The following is a 24448-nucleotide window of genomic DNA, read 5'->3' as shown; positions in this document are numbered from 1 at the left end:
CGCCGGGGATCTATAGTTGAAACATTTCTCTTTCGATGAAAAGCAAAAACCTACTAACTTATTTGGCCATTCGAACAAGATACTTGTGTATTGTCTGTTAGCTGCTGCCCACGCCAACTGAGCCAGGGCCATTCAGAGGCGACATTTTACCTAAAACAAAGCAATCTGTAAAATTAAAACAATAACACTTCCGATTACTCACATCTGACAAATAGGTGCCACAGAGAAGTTAAGAAGTTAACAATAAGAAGTAAAAGTCAGAAGCCGAGGTTCAGTAATTTTGTCAATCAGTCTTTCAAGTGAAAACAATAAACTGACAGAGAGATCCACCTCGGCAATTGCATGTCCAAACGCAAGTAATTGAAAAACGTGTTAAACCCCGTCCGTGAAAGGTAATTACTACGGTAAACGATTCAACAGTCAGAATAGTCAAAGTTTTGTTTCCGTCATCAAATGTAACGTTTATTTTGGTATTAATGTCCTGTCGCGTGGATATCAGAGATAGAAATGTTTGATAATCGGCTCCGCATACCTGAATTACGTATGGGATATTAATAACTTGCTTACACAGGTAAAAATGTAGCGACGTTTCTTTAGACTTGTACATATATTATACCCATCATCTCGTTTTCGTCTGCATTCTGTCAGAAAGATCAAAAGCTTTTTGTATGTCTATTTGAGCATTTTTTCCATTTCTTTTTCGCTGCGGATAAATTACCGGCATTTGTGATCGTAGGTGAGAATGCTGTATCATATACCGACTGTATTATATACCGAAGATTCGTTTACATATCATCTGATTTTCAAGTGCAAGTTTAGATTGCGTATGAGTGCATTTATACGTGTCGAAATCTAAAACGCTGATGTAGATTTGTCGCTTACGAATGTTATTTATCTTAGGCTTGTGAGCAAGGAATACAAAATAAAAGAGGATTTAACTTCGTGTAAAACGTCGAAGAAATTGGTTGGATTTGTTACACTTACACATGGGATTATAAAATATAGGAATTAATTGTAGAATTGTGGTTATACTTATGTAAGAAAATATGTATACATGGTAAGTCACTATACAATGTTATTCAAAATTAATTGAAATTATTAATGGTTAAAAACAGCATATTTAAATATTACAAGTGTTTTATTGAAACACGTCATTTTATCGGTACTCGGACTGCGTGAGATTTATTTTCGGAACGGTCATTGTCTACCTTCTCAATAATTATATAATGTTAAATATGACATCAGCGCTTTAAATTTGTTCAATTGAAATAAAAAATACACGAGAAATGTAATATGTTAACACTGGATATATAATTATTTTCTATATGAAAACGTAATAAAAAGAGCACATTTCAAACACTTTATTCACCGTCCTCTCATGACATGAAGCGGTGGGTGCAAAGCCCTTGAAAACACTACATTTACCGGTAAGGATGGGACTGTTTTTAAAAACAATGACGTAATTTCGGTTTTGATATTTTGGATTATGTATTAAATATTGAGTCTCACTCTGTGAAAATGGGGTTTTCATGCATGTGCGTAACGTATGGTCCCATATAAGCCCATGTAGTCCGCGCAGGCTTATCCGGGACGACACTTTTCGCTTTTATTGTATTTTTAGTTAAAAGGAAGTCTCATCATAGCGAAAAACTAGTTTCTGTGGAAAGTGCCGTCCCTGATTAGCCTGTGCTGACTGGACAGGCAAATCTGGGACGACACTTTACGCACATGCATTAAACCGTCCTCCCATGGCATGAAAGGGTGGGTGCAAAGTCTTTTCAAAGAGCACGACTCATTTATACATGAACGATGACCGCCGTATTTAAGATTACTTTAAGCGCAAGTGTGATCGACAAACGAACCTGTGATACACGTATATCATTTCATTGTGTGGGATACGATAACATTTACATTGCGCAGATAAGTATCTTAGCATAAATGAAATGTTTGCTAATATCATTTGCACAGCAGATCAAATCTGGGCCATGCGGGTACTTAGCTGTCCCGATCACGACAACGTTACAAGTGTATCAATGTCAACTATGCAAATATTTAACGAGGACTAGATTAGTGGAAATTCATAGTGCGATTAGTGTGCATTTAAATGATGATTGGTGTTATTTATATCCCGTAGGAAAATCGAGACATTTATAAATTTGAGATGGACCAGATATGACACGATACAAGGTGTTTTTAATGTGCGGTCGGTCGAATCACTAGAACGTGTGTATGAATAAAACACGGTCCTAGTATACGACTATATTTATTAGAGATTGGGTGACATATGTACCGCAGTCGAATATTTCAAACTAGTTGTTGACCATAAGGTAACCTTAAATGACCTCGGTTTGAAAAGAAGTTCAGTGTGATAAATAAAAGTTTATATTTAGACGTAGAAAACTTTTGTACATTTTAAACTAAATCTCTTCGTGGTGTTATTAACATAGTGTGTTGATAAATGCATTTTAAATTACTAGTGTTCATTTGAACTAATGAAACTTTTCACTTCTCCATTTTCAAAATTTATGCCCAATCATTTCCATGTGAATCAGTTTGTATAGTGTTTTTAACGTATATTTTGCATTCACTCATTTAACAGCAAGATTTTTGTATTAATTTCAAGAGATAATCATTGCGTTTTGAGGTTAAAGTGGGTATGCACGATATGTGTTAAATTGCCATATATTGATAAAAATATGTTACAATAACACAAAATAGGCAAGAAAAATATACATTGAAGACGAATTTCATAAAATGCAGCAAAGACAAATTAGCACTCCAAGCCGATTGTGACGAAGATATTTCGTACATATTTTCCTACAATAACGGAAGCATTCGTCTTTTTGTTAGGATCGGAGTAAGTGTTCGTGTGTCGTATGAATACATATCGTTTCAGGAAATTAAAATGATCCGTAGAACTTAGTTTAGATTCACATCGTACACGCATGATATACATACTGGCGAATTCGACTGTATAGACATTTTCGATTTCAGAATTAAATATCTGGCTTATTTCGCATTTTTCGACGCATGTTCTTCATAACTTTTATTTTAATTTATATTGAAATATATGTATAATAAGTTTTTTTTACACATTTTATATAAATTCATAAATATTTGACAAAATCGTGCATACCCACTTAAATAGAGTTATTAACGTTATGTAAAAAAAGCACATTGCAAAAATGGTAACGCGAGATAATTTCGAAGGTTTTCATGCAATGTACAATAATATGATCACCTCTTAACTGAATCTTTTATAAACAATAAACTTTTACAAACATGATATTTAAAACAAAACATATTAATCATCTTGACCGTAAGACACAACGACTAAACCTCCGACTACCGAATTAAAACAACTCGGCCTTATAGGCTGTATACTAGACGAATTTACTATGGGTTATTGATACGACAAATCCGACGTGTGTGTTTGTAAATAATTATTTTCAGATTAGGTCAGGATTAGTACTATAAGTACTAATCTATTAAATGATTAGGCACGATTGAGTAAGAACGATATATAGTCATGTCTTCATACCCATTATGTTGTTTTGAAACGTCTATACCACAGTTTTAAAGGTGCTCATTGAAAAGCCCACACTACACAGAAAATCGATACTTTTACGCATGGTGCAATAGTTAAAGGGGCCTTTTCACAGATTTTGGCATTTTTTTAACTTATTCATTAAATGCTTTGTATTGATAAATGTAAACATTGGATCGTAAAAGCTCCAGTAAAAAATCAAGAAAAAAATTTAAAAAAGGAAAAGAACATTGCCCGGAGCAGGTTTCGAACCAGTGACCCCTGGAGTCCTGCCAGAGTCCTGAAGTAAAAACGCTCTAGCATACTGAGCTATTCCGCCGAGTACACATTCGTGACGTATTTTATACCTTATATAAGCAATCTTTGTAGTTTCACAAAATTTAACGACAAAAACAGAACTCTCCAAATTATTCAATCGTTTCGCGTTGCAACGCTTTATAATTTTTAGGTTTTAAAATCATCAAAAGATGCATATAATGGCTATATTAGAGCATGGTTAATGTTCAGTATTACTGTTTGCTCACAAATATCATAACTAAAACGAAAACTTACGAATCTGAAAAAAGTTTTTTTCAATTTTGTCAATTTACCAAAGCGTGAAAAGATCCCTTTAAACTCCTATCAATCCTAAAAAACTACGAATATTTCGTGCAATAAAATTAGCCCATAAAAAATCAGTTTTTCTTGTAGCAAAAGCCAAACTTTCAACGCTAGATGTGGTATGGTAACATATAGTTAACGACATACAAACGCACATGAATAAAGTCTGGATTTCCCAAAGCGGATCTCAATATAACTGGTATTGTGCATATATCCTCTGAAGCATGTGTTTCTGTCTAAGGATTCTTGGATTCTTGCAATGGGGAATGTACAGAATTATCCACAATGTTCGTTGTCTTTATTAAAACTGTATTACAGTTCTTCATTCATTAAGTTGTAGAACCATTAAATTTTGCAATAGTATCTTGCATGATATTTGTACAAAACATATTAATTTACAATCACAAAGGGGCATATGCAAATAAAAAAAATTGAGGGGACATTTTAATAAGTTCGATGTTTATTGCAAGAAAGTGTAAAATGTGGTAATTTATTGTGAGCAGGTGCCTTTAAAGCAAAGCGTGTCTAGACTGATATAATAATGCATATTTAAATTAATATATATTTTATATTACTATTTGACTAAAAAAGAAAAAAAAACAGTGAAACGATCATCGTCTTTTAATTTTAAATTGAATAGCTTTAATAGTAGTAAAATCGCTTTGAAGTAGGATTGCTTACGTGGATTTGGAAATAGCGCACTACGTTACAATGAACATAATACAATTAAATAGTAAGGAATGCGAGAGCGGCGAATCGACGTAGAAGTAAAAATGAAATATAAATCACTACGACCATACTGTGCATGTGACAGTCTGGTGTATAAATAACCGCGGAATAAATAATGAATGAAGTCGTCCAGAGGCAGGTTCAACGTGCTATAATTATGATGAGTCTTTCGTTTTATGGTTGTGTGATAATTTATTTCGTGTTTTAATGTGTGCAGGTACCGGATGTTATGTTACAGACGTTACATTGATTGTTTACTGTGAAATGTTTGCGTTTATAAATATCAAGCTTGAAAAAAAGTAATCTATCCTAACAAATTCGAGGCTTACAAATTTGTAAGAAAACGTGTGAAATCTGTTTTATATAAATAAAGGGTTTTAGACGTAATGAACTAATCTTCGGTGTCAATTTAACAGTACTTAGAAGACATTTTAATTTTCAAATGTTATAACGAACGTTAGTTTAAGCCAAGGCTTACATTTTGTGAAAGGTATGTATTCAATTATATGAGTTTATTTAGTAAATTAAATAGATCTTTTGTACATTTGTGCCAGAAGATGTCATCAGGTAATGTACAGAAAGGGCTGTTAAGCACTTATGCATCCAAATAAAAGTTTTAAATTATATAAAGTGTAACAGAGGTCATGCAGGGACTCTAGTTATTCCATCCATTCTTACATTATTGCATTCCAAGCGTTATAAAGCGATAAAGTGTTTGACTGAACCGATACGTATCTTAAGATGGGATTAAAATGGCATACGGTACAAAAGAGCATTGAGCGCGTCGTTTAAATTATGTGTACAGTGTTGTTGTTTTCTAAGCTTGAGCCACTACATATGTTTGCTACATATATTTGTTCCAAGAAACACATGTCCGATATTGTCCTTATTTACAATAATGCTTACTTTACTATTAGTACGGGAGCACTTCCTGATAATATGTAAGAGTACAAGAATACTGCGACGACTTAAGTCAGTACATACTGATTGCCGAGGAAAGGACCTTTGAACATGTGTATACCCTTAAATCAACCGCACTGTTGTAGTAGTCATACAGTTATATTACCTAAGTTACTTAACTGCACACACACAGCAAACGTTGACATTTTGATGACAATATCTCAATGAATTTTACGAAAAATGACAGTTAAGTGCGCGTTGTGGTTTCATCGTGTCGTCTGGTATGTGAAATTGACAAGATCAAATGTCGTCTGCGATCAGTCGGCCGAACGGTGTCGAAACCCCACCGGTACGATGTAGATTGAATCAAATGTGCTTATTGATAGCAAAGGTCGTGTCTGGGTGCGCATATTGTAATTTGCTTTTCTGCTTTTTCTAATTTATTGTAGCGCTAAATGCGTCTGCAAGTGTCAGTGCATTTTTTTTTTCGAAATTGTGCTGAGCTAAGCATTTCACGCGTAATTTGTCGTACAGAAAACCACTGCAATAATGACTTTATATATAGTGTAAATTTAAACGAATGAATGAAAGCATTTATCTGTGACCTTACTGCTTGATGATACATGCATGTTCCGAATTTGTTATTAATTTCAGGCGTGTTAAATAAATTACTTTTTAAGTTGGCGGTCCCATTGGGTATAACGGAAGTTCCTTAGAATCTAACATATTACGCTTGCCAACATAAATATTCTGGTAGAAAATATATACAAATGTGTATATATTATGTGCGCATGTAGTCTGTGAAAAACTACATAATAACTATATTTTGCATTGTAATAACAAAGTTCAGAAGCATGCAAATATATTGTGCATGCATACAAATTGCAAATCACTTCGTATGAGAGCACATTTGTTATACTTAACCGTGCATGTTCTCTTCAAAACAAATATCCCTGTATACAGTTATGTTTGCGTACTATTTGACTTGATCAGTGGTCAGACGATTTGCATGGAGATCTTCTACTTTGACTCAAACATAAAAGGTTCACTCTCTTGTACCAATCCCATTTATGTGCAAGTATAAACCGTATCATCTCAGTGTAAGCCAAACCTGTAAACATTAGTATGTGTTTTGCGTGTGATGGCTGGCTAATAAATCTCCTTGTTTGGGCCTGGATAAAACAATAAAAAACAAGCTGTCTACATCCGACAAAGACACACGAATTGTAATTTGAAAATAACATATTTATGCTACATGCGTTTTTTTTTGCATTCAGTTCATAATTACAGCTTTTGTTTTACCATTGGGGTAATTATTGGTGTTTAAATTAGTACATCACTAAAACCTCTTAACCATATTTATTACTTTACATGTTTGAAGCATTCATATACTAAAAGAATCATATAAATTCAAAAAAAGGTTTTTCTAGATGGAAGTTTGTGATACGCGCCAAGGATGCAATGTCTCGGAGTTTGTTAATCACTTTATGGGGCATTAATCTCGTATATACGGTGGTGTGACGAATTACGAGTTTGTCGAGCACAGAACTAACGATGGCATGGGGGGGGCATCCAATATATATGTATGTTCATTCGCACTGAAGACGTGAACGTGCGCACGTAAAAACAAATATGTTCATAGTAAATAATTAGTTTTTACCGATTTATTTAGCTCGATTGCATCGAAAGCCTACGGCTTATTGAAAGGCTTTCGAGTCAGTTTCCTGGGACTATGAACCAGTACTTGGTGTCGTTGAAGGCTCATGTAAAAACATGTTCTTTGGAACATTAAGAACACAATTCGTATGCCATGCCACCGTAGAAACTTGATGTTATATCACAAAATATTTCCTTGTATCAGTGTAAATGTTTATTGTATGCAATAAGGACGTTCTTGATGCATTTCTAATACAGTTTCTGTTTGATTTCCAGATTTGAAGAGATTCACTGTCGTTCGCAACTACCAAACAGGAAAGAAAGTCACCGTGTGCGATCAAACTACGGAAGTATGCCAGTCACCATATACACGTTCTCTTATTAAAATGCAGGTGTAGAATACATATGTTAACCGCGATGAGCTGTATGTGAAATCCAACCTTAATAGTATGTGCCATGTGCGAAATTCAAGAAGTTGAAATCAGATACAGGATGTAAAGGAGTGCATAAAACGTGACCCTTTAAATGAAGTAAAATTGTGAAAAATCATAATCATATGTGCCTCGTAAGAGATATGATATGGCTTATGTCAAAGGCATGTATGTAATTTAATACGACCTAAATGCCATTGTAATGCGATGTGGTTGGAAATAAATGTGCAGCTGTGAACGCGCATCGCATTCTAATAACAGGAACAGGTGCACGTGGCTATTATGTGAATAGGTCCGAAACATTCATAGGATGCATTACTGTTACTGATAGTGTTATGCATATGGAAACGCGCATAGAATTGAGAACTGCTTTACATTAGAGGGTAACCGTTAGATCTCTTACATCAAACTTTAATCAATACTAGTTATTGCCCGAGATCAAACTATTGTTTATATGTACAAGTAAAATAAAACCATTCCAGTACATGTTTCGCTCCGGAAAACATGACATTATTATTAGCCTTACATCTGTGACCCGTGGCCGTAAAGAAACTCTGGAGTGAAAAGGGGATATGAAATACACGTACAAGTACTCTACGTGTGAAATGCTGTTGGAATTAAGGCGAAAGTAAAATCAAGGATGTATTTCGCACTTGTTTCCTCCTCTACCCTTGAAGATAGTGAACCCACCACGTCCCCAGAGACCTTTAACCTTGCAATTAAAGGACAAAGGTCAGAGCCGCTCTTTGGTTACCATGGCGACCAGAATGGAATCGTTGCGGAAATGGAAACTAAGGTATTCACTCATTTTGGTAATGTTATGTTTGTTTGTAACTTTTTTTCTTTTTGTTTGTAACTACAATACACATTGATTAACGAAAGACCGAGGGCAATTTGTAAAGTTCTTGAAAAATCAATGAAAACTTTTAATTGTCGGTCATTCAGATTGATTAACAACATACACAGTCTCCTTTACTCTTTTTTGAACAGATAATTAACATTATTGTGATAACATTACTTGATAGCTTCTATATGCAGATGATAAATCTATTTTAATGTGAATTATAAATCTTAATATATATCAGCGACGCTTGTTGAAACTTTTTAATATCGTAACTGGGCCAAATATTTTCAATTAAAGGAAATATTTAACTTGTCTATATGTTTGCATTGTAAAATTTTGGTATTTCCAACAAGCATTCACACATAAATAAATCGTTGTGCACTTAAAATGCTATCCAACAGATCAAAACTCGTATAAATACAAATACCACATCCACTTTACATTCATCAATCAGTTAAATTGAACTGCGCTGCACACGCGTGCAGTGCGTATTAAATCAGCCTTTTAAAAATTTCCTTTCAAGTACCAACCACACGTTTTTTTCGGTTTTATAAAGAATGCAAATAGATCAGCATTGAAAATATGGGCAATATAGCCTTGTAGGAACTGAGTACATGTAGACGCATCCGTGTTTCGGTCGCCATATTGCCAAAATTTCTCACTGCATATCATATTCATTAGATGGACCTATTTAAATGGGCATTTGCAGAAGCTTGTCAAACGTGAGATTCGAAAATAATAATAGACATATTCAACATTCCAAGAAAAATGAAGGTCTTTCACTTAATTGTATCCATCTTATGTCATTTTTCGCAATTGCAAAAACACATTTTCGTTGAAACATTTCCAAAATACATTATCTCAAACTGAAATCAAAGGACGCCATCTTAAATACTTGTACTTTTATTTGTACTTTTGTGTTCAAGTTAAGATCATAACGGCTTGAGAACATACATAACAACAGTCCATGTCCTTGCACACATTGGCCAGTTCGACAATTCGTTGCATTGTGTACATTATTAATATGTTGACAAGCTGCAAAGAGAAAATGACATGCCTAGGACATTTCAAGCTTGTCAAACAACTCATATCCGCTCTAAAACCGCAGACGATAATTTCATGTTTATGTAATTGTTAAAAGGGCCACTGTATCACCATGTTGCAGTGAAAACTGGAATTTGATAGAGAAATTACGTTAACCCTTTGCATGCTGGGAAATTTGTCGTCTGCTAAAATGTCTTCTGCTGAATTTCTAAAATTAGCATTTTCTTCGTTTTTTTCAAAGAACACTATCAGAATAGCAAACAGTTTGGATCCTGATGAGACGCCACGTTCTGTGGCGTCTCATCTGGATCCAAACTGTTTGCAAAGGCCTTTAAAATTCGGTTCCCGCACTGAAAGGGTTAAAAGCGAACGCGCATTTTCTGAAACAAACAGTTGCTTCATTGTCATTTATACATGATGGCTAGCACAAGAGCCAAATCAATTCAATATAATTTATATAATACGCCCATTACGTATAACACGAGTATATGTTTTTCCCCACTTCTCGCCAGGTATGCCACATTTGTTGACAATCTTTTGACAAACTGTTAGTGGGGGTTCAAAGTTACTTACCTCCAACCAACTAAAATAAACAAAACAAAAAATTATGACGCATTACTGTTTATTACTTATAATTCTAGCATAGGGCCTTTGCTTTCTTCACGTCGTATATTGAGAACTGCCAAAATAGGTTTACCCACGCGTATGCCACCCAAGTCTAGCAGTTTTCGGTTTATTCCCCTCGGTCAAATGTGAAATTCCAACGTATTAAGTTGCAGTCCCGCCCGAGTCAAGATTTTCTAATTATCCGGCATTATGCTGACTTGATCGAATTTCAATGTCTTATATATTACATTTCAGGTGAGTGTTTATTGTCAACGCGTTTCAATAATAAACACCCAATATTAGACGGTTGTTGTTTTCCTTCGGTGGGGTTGATTAGTCAATAGTTATATGCGGTGCACTTTTACTCGGTACAATGTGTTTTACCCATGGTGCTGTTGGTACTTCAATAGTTATTTGCGGTGTACCTTTACTCGGTACAATGTGTTTTACCCATGGTGCTGTTGGTACTTCAATAGTTATTGGAGGTGTACCTTTACTCGGTACAATGTGTTTTTCCCTTGGTGCTGTCGGTATTTCAATAGTTATTGGCGGTGTAACATATTCGGTACCATGTGTTTTTCCCTTGGTGTTGTTGGTAATTCAATAGTTATTTGCGGTGTACCTTTACTCGGTAACATGTGTTTTTCCTTGGTGCTGTTGGTACTTCAATAGTTATTTGCGGTGTACCTTATTTGGTACCAATGTGTTTTTTCCTTAGAAAGTGTTGATACTTCAATAGTTTTTGGCTGTGTCCTTTACTCGATACCATGTGTTTTTCGCTTGGTGCTGTTGGTCCGTCACTAGTTATTGGTGTCGTACCTTATTCGGTACCATGTGTTTTTCCTTGCTGCTGTTGATACTTCACTAGTTATTGGCGTCGTACCTTATTCGGTACCATGTGTTTTTTTCCTTTGCTGCTGTTGATACTTCAATAGTTATTGTCAGTGTACATTATTCTGTACCCTGTGTTTTTTCCTTAGACGGTGTTCATACTTCACTAGTTTTTGGCTGTGTCCTTTACTCGGTACCATGTGTTTTTTTCCCTTTGGTGTTGTTGGTACTTCAACAGTTTTGGCTATTTCCTATACTCGGTACCATGTGTTTTTCCCTTTGGTGTTGTTGGTACTTCAACAGTTTTGGCTATTTCATATACTTGGTAACATGTGTTTTTTCCCTTTGGTGTTGTTGGTACTTCAACAGTTTTGGCTATTTCCTATACTCGGTACCATGTGGTAAATTGCGTCTCAAAACTGTTTTTTTTAAATACGCCATTTGGCGCAATAAGAATTTTGTGTAAATAATATTATATAAATACTGTATTGTATTCATTGACCAATTCAGTTGGTTTTGCAATTCTTTACAAATATTGGATGGGCCGAAAATGATCGTGCATTCATAGAAAAGGTGGAAATTTTAAATGCAAACACACTGTAGAGTTATTTTTCAGATTCAATCAATGAAGTCGAATCATTTATTGAAAGCATTTCAAGTTAATCTGAACCACAGTGATTGCATTTTATTAAAAAAGTCAATGGTAATTGCTATAATTCCTGTTTATTACTTCTTATGGTTTCCTAAATTGAGCAGTTAAAAATGAAAATTGAAATATCAACATTAAATAAAACGTTTTAGCATGTAATTACGAAAGCGATCAGTATTCGTTTCTGATATTTAACACCCATACACGTTTTGAATTTCTTTCCGATTTAAAGGCAAATACACATGTAAAGATTATTTTTCAATGAACATGATCGTGAATGATTTCGATAATAATTGTGTAATTCTTACAATCAGAGATATACACGTGTATGAAAAGCATTTCATTTAATCGTTGAAGCGATAACCCGCATTCCATTTATGAAGGCCGCAAGGTCGCCAGCACATTGCAACATTTAAGATTAACCCTTTCAGCGCTGGAACCGATATTTAAAGGCATTTGCAAACAGTTTGGATCCAGATGAGACGCCACAGAACGTGGCGTCTCATCAGGATCCAAACTGTTTGCTATTCTGATAGTATTCTTTGAAAAAAAATCGAAGAAAATGCTAATTTTAGAAATTCAGCAGACGATATTTTAGCAGACGACACATTTCCCAACATGCAAAGGGTTAAGATTAAATGAATCAGTTATAAGAACCGGTCTCAATTAAGTGGATATGACAGAATGTAGCAAACGTTTCAATAGACATTGCGAAACGTCGTTTAAAGAATAAACATATAAAAATACTTTTACTTGGTTTCGTACAGACAAATCTATTAATGTTTGTTTCGGAATATTGATTGTATGCCTTGGTTACTAGCGCCATCAACCGTAATTATACACTTTGATGCTTTAGATAAATGTCGTTATTATACCCCCACAAACGAAGTTTAGGGGGGTATATAGGAGTGAGCTTGTCTGTTTGTCTGTCTGTCTGTCTGTCGGTCGGTCGGTCCGTATTAAGTGTCCGCTCTCTAATTCAAGTTGTTTTCATCCGAACTTCACCAAACTTAGTCAGATGTTGTATCTAGATGATGTCTAGGTCAAGTTCGAATATGGGTCATGCCGGGTCAAAAACTAGGTCACGGGGTCACTTAGTGCGTTTTAAACATTGAACTTGGTGTCCGCTCTCTAATTCAAGTAGTTTTCACCCGAGCTTCACCAAACTTGGTCAGAAATTGTATCTAGTTGTTTTTAAAATATTTTACAGTTATTTAACTTATTTAAAAAATATTGTCTATTGTAGTTATAACTTCAACCTGACATGAAAACAAGTTTACATTAAACAAAAATAGAACGTAGTGTGTACTCGTACTCGTTTTAGCAATATAGCTAGTTTATATACTGTATAGTTCAATCATGTTAAAATTTTACATACACGTGTCAATAATTAATGCTTATCGATACTCTTCGTCAGTAACTGTTTGTAGGGAGCCTGAAAATATATGTTCAGTCGTTTTCAATATTTGTAATAGACTAGTAGAGATATGGACGTGTTATACTTAAACGTTAGCCAAGATTTCCAAGTACATAAAGGGCATAATTATGCTAAATTGCAGGTCAGAGTTATGGGCCTTGGTCATTGTTCTCACATGAATATCCAGAAAACATACGTTAAGTTTCAGTAGAATATCTAAATCGGACTTTTATTTATGTGTACAAAAAGGACAAGAAGTCCTACTACAAAATCTGGTCACCGCTTTAGGTCAGTAAATGTTCATTAAGACTCTGAACTGAATATTGATGAAGTAGATAAAGAGCATTGGAGCAGTTGCACAAAACATAAACCTGAAGTACGAAATGGCATAATTCTGTTAGATTTCAGAACAGACGAATTCAAAATATCAATATAAAACAACACACGAGTGAAAAATCAATAGAAAACCTTTAATAGAAATATTGATATGAATATGTACGAAAACACAAAATATATTATAGCAACACCGATGATGCTATTATCACAACTCAATATTTTTGTTATCAGTATCATCAGAAATGACCGAGTTGGTTCATAATACGATTGTCAGTGGTTCGATCCCAGGCGGGGTTAACTTTTTTTTTTACTTTTTTTTCTTTCTTTAATTTTATACTTGTTTTATACTGGAGCTCTTTAGTCCTGTTGTTTACATGTATCAATTTAAAGCATTCAAACACAAACTTCAAAACATGCCGAAATCTGTGAACATGTAAGTTATTAATGATTAAGGTCGAGTTGGTATTATGTTTGTGATTAAATATTGTTTTTTATTAATGTCTTTTGGTAAGCTGTTGTGATCCCAGTTAAGATTGTAAACAATTTCTAATGTTTATGCATATTTCTGACAATCTATGTACCGGTACTTGGGTTTTGTCTTATTGATGTTTTTTTTTAAATGAAATTTGACATCTAGATAGTAGGGATAATTAAAACAAAAAATCTCCGTAAAAGTGCGGTGACCCCATTTTTTTATTTGTGTTTTATGACGACAATACGTAGATGAACATATTTAAGCAGTTTCGCAGAATTCTATTTGGCAGAATTTTTTTAAATTCCATTTATGTGGTTAAAATAGTAAAAAAATAATGTTTTTTGGGTGACATAAAATAATTAAAAAAAAAATTCTTAAAATTTAACTTGTGTACTCCATTTTATTGGTAGTGTGTGGTTTAATTAAATGGTATATGATAAATCTTCGCTTAAATAATATCTACATGTTGCCAATTTCATAGGTTATTAATTAATTTTACGCAATCAGAGATTTTTCAGTTTTATTGAAAAAGTACATGTTATGTAATGGTGAATACAATCAAAACAAGGCCGGTGGCCCTATGTTTTTATTTCATTTTTCATATAGTATTTGTATGTATATCTTAAATATAAATGTTTGGCAAAATCTATTTGATGGAAAAAAATCAGCAAAACTGCAGCAACACCCCTTAAAAAGAACAATGATTCCTTTCAAACGATTTATAATAAAGGCAGGGATTTAATGAGCTCTGCTCAGAACCAATAAAATATCTGCTCGGAGGTTGTATTTTTGGCAAGTTTGCGATCCGTATTGACAACCTCCGTGCCGAGCATTGACTTATTCCAAGCGTTTCCTGGTCTCAAAAAAGATAAACATGATAAATTGTAAACTGGAGCATTGCATCAGAATCGTATTGAAACAAAAATAACATTATAAGCAATAATGACCTATTTGGGACCTAACATTATGGTGTGACATGTTCGGTAGAGGCTACATTACCGGAATTTAAGTTAATGGTCAACATGAAGTTTCTCACACTCTTTGCATATTCCAAACAGTTCGATTATATTTAAAAATAAACACCTCTTGACAAATTCACAAGAGGTAGGTTGGGTAACCTGACACAAACATGTGCATGTACACTTGGCGACTTTTCTAACGCAAGCCCTTTCAAACTTGAATATCTAAATTATCAGTAAAAATTTTGAATACATTTTTATATGTGATCATTTGACACCATTCTGGGCAAGCTCACGATAAAATAATTCATCTTAGCACGTGGGTTATGTCTGGTTTTATATTTTTGCACGTGGAAATGTTGAAACGCTATTATTCTAAATATTATTCTAAATGCTTTTCAATTTCATCAATTTAGTGTTCTTACACCAAGAAAACATACAATTAATTTAAAGAAATGAATGTCCCATAGGAATATTTAGAAGCGCAACCGCGCATTTTGGCAAATTGCAGGCTACCTACTCCACGTCCCTAAAGTGCCCGATCATTTATGATTTTATCGTTAGCTTGTACCGAATGTAGTCAAATGTCAAATGATCACATGTACAATTTTAATAAATATCTTTTCTAATATGTTAGATATAAAGTTTGAAAAGTGTAGCGTTAGTAACGTCTCCAATACACTTGCATGTAGCCTGAAAAACGCCAAAATGCGCGGTTGCGCTCCTATTCAAATACGCCATGCATTTTAAGAATTATGCTTATGTTTTCCTGGTGTAAAACCACCTTAAATGGTGAACTTGAAATTTGTTTAGAATAGTATCATGTTTCATCATTTCCAGGTGCAAAAAGATGAAACCTTACATACCCTACCTGATAAAGCGTCCGATCGTCACGGGTGAATGATTTTATCGTTAGCTTGCACCGAATGTAGACAAATGATCACATTTTAAGTTTTGAATCATAATCTTAACTCATAACTGAGATATTCAAGTTTGAAAAGTGTTGCGTTCTTTTAGTGTATGCCTGCGTTTGAAGCTGGGCGGCCTGTTGAACGAGCTCTCTACTAGAATCTATAAGAGTTACATTATTAAATGTTTGCTTCTTCAGCTCAAGGACGATGTTGATGACGTCTGCTCTGACGTAACTGATGACGTGTTCGTTGAAACTAGCGAGGCCGAACTAGCAGGTAACGCTCACCTTAAAGAATATTATGAATAAGGGCTTTTTCTTACACTGCGGCCATTCAAATGAAGTGCCCAAAGTGGTTGATGTAGGCAGTTGGCTGCTAAAGTCGCGTGGCCACTTTCCAGATTGTTTGTCAGCTGAAATAGCACTATCACTAAAAGAATCTAACACCAAAAGTTTCGAACAGCCATAAGCCTAGTTAAACTTATCTTATATAAAGTAAAATGTTTCATAACAGAGATTGTTTGAAAACACATACAAACATGGTCACTTGTTTTATTCCATGCAATAATACTTACTAAAAGCGCTCTAATGAGAACACGATAACATGTTTTCTTCTGCCTTTGCCACAACCTTGTTTTTAACAGTTTTTATGTCCCAGCATATCGTTCCGAGTGTATCGATCTAGCAGTCCAATGGTTGAATTGATTAGTTATTTTTCTTATCTAGTCTCTAATAATTATCCTTTATTTTATCAACCACTGTAAAAATGAAATGTTAATCACAGAATGCATTTATTACTGTGAAACAATACACACCGGTGTTTTCACCACCTCATTGGCATTGGCTCCATCTCTTTGGAATAATACAAAAGTATCTTCTAGATCGATAAGAAGCAAGTTGCGTTTGTTCATGCTGCAACTTGTATTTGTTGAAAGCAACCGTTTGATTTTGTTAGCGATTAATTATGAGGAAATTTGCTCGTCACCACATGCACAAAAAACGACGTTGCTTTTAAAACCCAATCATGTCACAACTAATGAAGGCCCTTACGTTTCCAAATCGGTTGTGAGTGTATGTGTGTACCATTTTGTAGATGAATTTATCTCCGCGGAATCGCATCATATAACAACGATTTTTTAAACTAATGCGAAATCTGTTGAAAATACAACAACATATGTAACTACCCACCACGTAGAATTCGCCGTGTATTTTAAAAACACCCGGTTCTTAGCACCACCTCGGAGAAGCATTGGCTCGTTTATAATACATAAAAAGAGGTTGCGCCCATGATTCACGCCCGTGATGTTCAATTATCTTAAGCACAATAACTGGAAACTAAAATTTACCGTAATGCCGCTTCAATGAAAGATATTAAAGAGGATCTCCTAATAGATATGTAATATAATAATCCCGTTTGGGGGTTTATTGTAGGTATATCATAATGCATACAATCTGTACATGTGTAAATATTATAAACATATGACCAACTCTCGTTACTTTATTTCCTGAGCCTATTTAATTTAATAATAATAATTGTATTGCCGAAAAATAACTTAAGTAAACAACAGATGTGCGGAATGGTTTCCTTTAAAAACTGTGTTATCTCCAAAATTTACGATCTTGAAACAAAAAAAAAGATGGATGCACGGCGAACACCGTGCAGCCTAATTGGCGTAATCGTTTCACGTACATATAACGTGCTACCGGATGAAAAAATACGTTATCTTTTGGGAAAAAAAACACAAACGAGAAAGACGTCATTTTTCAGTTAACCTCCGTTTACGCCTGCCTTGCAACTTGTTGAAAATATCAGTTTGGATTCTCAATCAAATTATCATATCATTCGTTTATAATATTCGTATAACACTTTACCAAAGATATGTTATAACAGAATTCATAAATATAAACTGTCAGTAAAATAATGGGTGTTTGAAGCTCATTACACACCTTCAAAGAATGAGTACTCTTGATGTTCGGAATCCTCCATATTTGTTGAGTTGCCTCCCTGCACCAGTTGAGTCACTCCAGACATACCGGTATTTACGCGACTGATCTCGAATGTCTATAAAAAGAAAGTCGAGTAAACAAGTCATCGTCGCGTAGGCCTGTGGAAATCACTACCTAGAATGTTCGGTCTTGCTATTTATTAAGTAAAAACTTGGAATCATGATCAAAAGATATGTGTCATTAGGTAGCGACTGACAAAAACACACAGGAAATAGATTCGGGTCGGACTTTGCAGACGACTTGTTTTATCTAACGCGGGAAATCGTTTTACCTGTTAATCGGACAATTCGAAACAGGAACTGAGGAAGGAAAGCTCACGTTCGAAAATGAATAGTAACGCCATAGGAATCGACCTAGGTACAACGTACTCGTGCGTCGGGGTGTTCCAGCACGGGAAAGTAGAGATCATCGCCAACGACCAGGGCAACCGGACCACGCCCAGCTATGTGGCATTCACGGACTCCGAAAGGCTGATAGGAGACGCGGCGAAAAACCAGGTATTGTTGGGGTAATGTATGGATTTCGTGTCGCTTTCAGGTATAAAGTTTCCAGATTTGCTTGCAAGTAAAGTATTGTGTTTAAGGGCAATATTCCGGTCCATTTGTAATGATTAATACCACGTATCGCTAGTATTTTATAAATAAAAAGAAGAGTGCAACATTTATATAAAGTGTATTTAGAATCTACCTGAATTCAACTGCACACTCCAGTGACAGTATACCAAGGACCAAGACGGTATACCATAAAATGCTGTACCATTGAAAGGCTTCAGGTGTTTTGCATCAAAGCTTCATTATTTTGTTTTGATTCTTGAAGTCTATCTAGTGCAGGTGGTTTTGTCGACTTCTAGAAATCAGAAATAAACTCAGAGATTTAGACATGCATTAAATTATATATGATGAGATAGCCTGATGTTCGCGCTACGAAGTTAGGTTTTAATAGGCCTATACGTGGGTTAACTTAACAGTTTAATAACTATGTTCAACATACATTCGATTATTTAAATCGTCAATGTCAACTGCAACCATATAATGAACATGTGGAGTGTTCATAATCCAGTCGATGAAGTGTGGTTTGATAGTTGTACGTTGTGGTCATATCTGGTTTAGCTTCAATTGATCATTCATGTTAATCACGCGTGCACATGTTGTTTAAAAAGTCTGAAGCTGTATGAATCACGTAAATATTTAAATCTGTTTTAACACATGATAAACAATTAATGAACTCATTTAACTGTACCTGTGAACAGAAAATCAGTAAGTACAGTCTTGGTATCGTCGTTTTAAAAATATGTTCTACATCAATTTATTGGCATTGTGTGTGAATTGTCCTAACCTGTATAGTCTTTGTTTCTGATCTCACTAAGACACAATGTCAATGACTACGCTTTCAATAAAGTAATGTGATACAGCAAAATGCTGGTCTGTCAACTACTATTGCCATTTACAAATGTTTCGTGAAAGCAATAGCGGCGTTTTTTCCGATAGTTGTCTGGCTATTTTTTTAAATACTGTTTTATACTAATACATTAATAAATTAAAATGAAATAAAACTAAATCTACTGTAAATATCTAGACCGAGAACAGCATTTATCGGTGTTTATCTATTACTTTTTTCATTCTGATGCGCGTTTTACTTTATAATACCACTCGCGCTTATGGCCCCTGGCTTTGATTCAGTTCTGTAGATGTACTCGCATGACAATGACAGGTAGACGTGTTGTGTACTGTTTTTTCATAGATTAAACAATGAGCAATAGAAAACTGTATTATAACAGAATAGTTATACATGTACCCGTATCTATAAGGGAGTCAAAAGCTTCTAACTATGCTAACCGATAGATACATGCACGACATCACGAACTGTGTGTACATATCCGCATTTCCGAGTGTGTAATGACAAATATGTTAAATAATTTAAATATTCAGACAATACATGATGATATTCTTGTTTTTGCAGGTAGCTATGAATCCGGAAAAACACCGTATTCGATGCCAAGCGTTTAATCGGTCGCGATTTCAGTGACGCAAGCGTTCAGAGCGACATGAAGCATTGGCCGTTCAAAGTAATAAACGTGGGCGGGGAAACCGAAGATCCAGGCTGAGTACAAGGAGAGAAGAAGAAACGAAACTTTCGCCCCCGAAGAGATCAGCTCAATGGTACTGACGAAAATGAAGGAGACAGCGGAGGCTTTTCTTGGGAAAAAAGGTGGCCAACGCCGTTGTTACGGTTCCGGCGTACTTCAACGACGCTCAGCGGCGCGCGACCAAAGACGCCGGCGCCATAGCTGGCCTTAACGTCATGCGTATTATCAACGAGCCGACCGCCGCCGCGCTTGCGTACGGACTGGACAAGAATCTGAAGGGGGAGAAGAACGTTCTGATTTTCGACCTCGGTGGTGGTACGTTTGATGTGTCCATCCTCACATTGACGAAGGCTCATTGTTCGAAGTTAGATCTACGGCGGGTGATACGCACTTGGGCGGCGAAGATTTCGACAACAGGATGGTCGACCATTTCGTTGCGGAGTTCAAGCGCAAGCATGGTAAGGACATGAGCAAGAACGCCAGAGCCCTCCGGCGACTGCGGACAGCGTGCGAGAGGGCGAAGCGAACGCTTTCCAGCAGCACAGAGGCGGGCATTGAAATTGATTCCTGTTCGATGGAGTGGACTTCTACACGAAAATCACTAGAGCGCGATTCGAGGAGCTAAACGCGGACCTTTTCCGCGGCACCATGGAGCCCGTGGAGAAAGCGCTGCGGGACGCCAAGCTGGACAAGGGCAAGATCGACGAGGTAGTCCTGGTCGGAGGCTCCACACGTATTCCGAAGGTTCAGAAACTTCTGCAGGATTTCATGAACGGGAAAGAGCTGAACAAATCAATCAACCCGGATGAGGCGGTCGCCTATGGCGCAGCCGTCCAGGCCGCCATTTTGTCCGGGACACTTCGGAAACCATCAAGGACGTGCTTCTAGTGGACGTCACGCCGTTGTCACTGGGCATTGAGACTGCTGGCGGGATAATGACTAAGCTTATTGAACGCAATTCTAAAGTCCCCACAAAAGCTATGAATACCTTCACGACGTACGCTAACAACCAGACCTCAGTCAGCATCCAAGTCTTCGAGGGAGAAAGGGCTATGACTAAAGACAACAACCTGTTGGGCAAATTTGACCTCAACGGGATCCCACCGGCGCCTAGAGGGGTTCCTCAAATTGAGGTGACCTTCGATATTGACGCCAACGGAATCATGCATGTTTCGGCACAGGACAAAAGCACGATGAAAAAGAACCAAATCGCCATAACAAACGACAGAGGACACGACTAACGAAAGCTGACATCGACCGAATGCTCAATGACGCAGAAAAATATCGCGCGGAAGACGAAAAACAGCGAGAATGCGTAGTAGCGGCGCGAAATAAGCTCGAAAATTACGCGTTTAGCTTGAAAAGTACCGTCGACGATGCGCCAAGCGAAAAACTGTCGGCTGCTGACAAGGAAAAGGTCAGGAAAGCATGTGACGAGTGTACGCAGTGGCTGGAGCGGAATGCGCTTGCGGAGAAGGAGGAGTATGAAGAGAAACTCAACGATCTGCAGAAGAAATGTCAACCCATCATGGTGAAGATGCACGGTGGCCAACACGGCCAGAGCGGAAGTGGAGGCCAATCGGGACCGACGGTGGAGGAAATGGACTAGATGACTGTATTGTGGAGGTCTTTCGGGATTATTTTAATGTTGGCCTTACCGCCGTCCGATAATCTTACAGATGTTTGAAGCAGATTGAGACATTTTGACCTCAAAGTCGCTCTTAGCAAAGGGTTTTCACGGGGCATCGAAATTCAGAACCGATGTTGATGTACCTCTTCTGTAACGAAATTATTATCATTCGACAAAAAAAACTACTAGTATTTATAAATTGGTGCACTGTTTTACACGTTGTTTGTTAGTTATGAACTGTTTTTGCACTGCATGTAATGCGAGACTTTGTGCATACCGGGGTAATACATTTGTTTTCAAATATATACCCACTGCCATGACTATTGATTGTGGTGTAGGTTCCTTAGTATAATTTTCTTGTATTTTTCGCAGTTTATTTTTGCAATTCATTGAATGCAATTTAATCTGGCTTAAAAGTGTATCTTGTTCATTTACTCGTTTCGTTCGTATCAATTTGATTCGTATGTGCATATACGATTATGTAAGGTGGGTCACGTTTCATGTAAATGTACATTTGCATGTAAATTTGCTGACAATCGCGTATATGGAACGCCTAATTTGCATATGTAAATGGCATCTCGGCACTTTGTAACTGCTAGTTACACATGGTTGTTTGATATGTTTTCAAACAAATTCTGAGGCATAATATTGACACTTTTATTGACGTCTGTTTGATTTCGCAGATTGTTACTCTTGTTTTTGAAAATGTTAACGATTTTTTTCAGTTATAATTGTTAGAAATATTGTATATGTATTGATTTTGCAATATATAAATTTATTTGCCCAAAAATGTGTTTACAGCTTACGGCAGGAAACCACTTTGAATACCGACGTATGAAATGCCCGTGCACTCCGAGTCTGTACAGTTTGTTTCTCTACGATGACAAGAGAGTCTGCCCTGCCTATCAGTTTGAAACTAACATTTTCATCACTGAGGTGTACAGCTTACATTAAATCATCATCTTGTAATGCTGTTAGATATACGCGATGTCTTATTTCACTTTCGAACTAACAATGCATAAATGACAAGTATTTAAATAACGCAAATTCTCATTACTCTCAGTGCACAACAAACTTAAATGCTCCCCTGCTTTGTACCAAACTACTGGTGCTTCGTGGTTTGTAGTGCATTGACTTCGCAAAAAATGGTCGTCGAATTTTCAACGGTCCCATCCTTTGCAACATTTAACGTAGACAAGCATTCTTCTTATGCGATATCCGCTTTGTTATGTGATATCCTCTTAAGCATGCGATAATCCCTTGAAATACGATGTCCCCCTTTATAACAGAATTACCCCCCCCCCCCGTTATGATGCGATAGTGTTCCTTCCCACACTAACAAGCATATCGGGGCGATCCTTGCACGCGATCAAATTGAAATCCCGCATCAGGCACGGACTCTAGATGACAATATACGCTTCGTGTATCAAGGCATTACCAACCGAGGAGATCGCAATGAAAGTTTAGGGTGCCAATCCAATTAAGGCAGAAAGGTCACCTGCCTATTTACATCAGGATGACCATCGTTTCGCCCACTCAAACGCGTCACTGACAGAAAAAAATACTAGCAAATGGACGCGAACAACACATTCTTTAGCCCACAGTACAAATTATTTTTCCACAATGTTCACGGATGGTTGAATTGTATTTTTATAAGAGCAGTCTTTCAATGCAATTTGCTGGTTTACGGCTTCTTAAAACCGATTGTTCACAAGATGCATCCTCAGTATTTATTAAAGAGGTTAACTTGAGGTAAGTTATGCTAATGTTCGTCGACGTCGTACCCTCTTGAATACTTTCGTTACCTGACGTTTGATTGAATTACACAATTGGTCTGAAAGTTTAGCATAATAAACAAAAATAAATTGAGTCGCGTTCTGAGAAAACTGGGCATAATGCATGTGCGTAAAGTGTCGTCCCAGATTAGCCTGTGCACAGGCTAATCAGGGTCGACACTTTCCGCTTTTATGGTATTTTTAGTTTCAAGGAAGTCCCTCCTTACCGAAAATCACGTTTAGGCGGAAAGTGTCGTCCCTGATTAAGCCTGTACGGACTGCTCAGGCTAATCTGGGATGACACTTTAAGCACATGCATTAAGCCCAGTTTTCTCAGACCAAGGCTCAATTAAAGTAAAAAAAACACACTGGAAAGCGTAAACTAAATATTTCCAGACTAATTAAAATGACGCTTGCATGTTCGAAGTCGAAAGTAATTGTGAACACATACATAGGAGTCTTACTAGTGTTGGACAACGGATTTCCGCTTCCATTGCGACAAACTCCCTCGGTGGATTCTTCCCTTGCGTTCAACATTTACTGACACCCCTTGCTTAGAAGTATTTCGTTGAAATATTTAAGTCTGAACAACTGATGTCGTTACTTGTGTTCTGTGTACATCATGAGTAAACTTCCCCCATACTCATTTTCAGGCCAGATAGCTTTGGTGGACGTATACGGTCTAATAATGAAACCAAAAGTAACACCATTAATAAATTAAAACAAATTTTGTATAACTGTATATCAAAGCATGCATGATAGATAGAAGATTTATGCTAATCAATATCCGTGTTTTTTTTTCTGGAAGAATCGAGCTGCTCGAACCAGACATCTCTTCGCGTAAGTTGACGTGTGATGGCAAGATTAATGTGTACATGATCTGTAGTTTTATGGAAAATAAATGCATGCTCACTGGAAATGGTTATGAAAGACCTGACAACCCAAACAACGTGCGTTATATTACTTTTTGTTGAACAATGCTTGATATGAATGGGGTAATTTATTGCGAATAATCA

General features: G+C 36.4%; 1 long non-coding RNA gene and 1 pseudogene across 1 annotated transcript; both read left to right on the top strand.

Moving 5' to 3' along the window:
• The first annotated feature begins 626 nt into the window (after positions 1–626).
• Positions 627–16353, top strand: LOC127873377 (uncharacterized). The gene is made up of 3 exons (XR_008046120.1): positions 627–1057; positions 7709–8659; positions 16133–16353. It is a non-coding gene; the product is annotated as an uncharacterized LOC127873377 (long non-coding RNA).
• A 1621-nt stretch (positions 16354–17974) lies between these two features.
• On the top strand, positions 17975–22447 carry LOC127873366 (heat shock protein 70 B2-like; annotated as a pseudogene).
• Positions 22448–24448: the final 2001 nt, after the last annotated feature.

This window comes from Dreissena polymorpha, chromosome 3, assembly GCF_020536995.1.
Source record: "Dreissena polymorpha isolate Duluth1 chromosome 3, UMN_Dpol_1.0, whole genome shotgun sequence".
NCBI lineage: Eukaryota > Metazoa > Mollusca > Bivalvia > Myida > Dreissenidae > Dreissena > Dreissena polymorpha.
The sequence above is the reverse complement of the archived record's forward strand: the minus strand, read 5'-3'. Positions and strand labels throughout refer to the sequence as shown.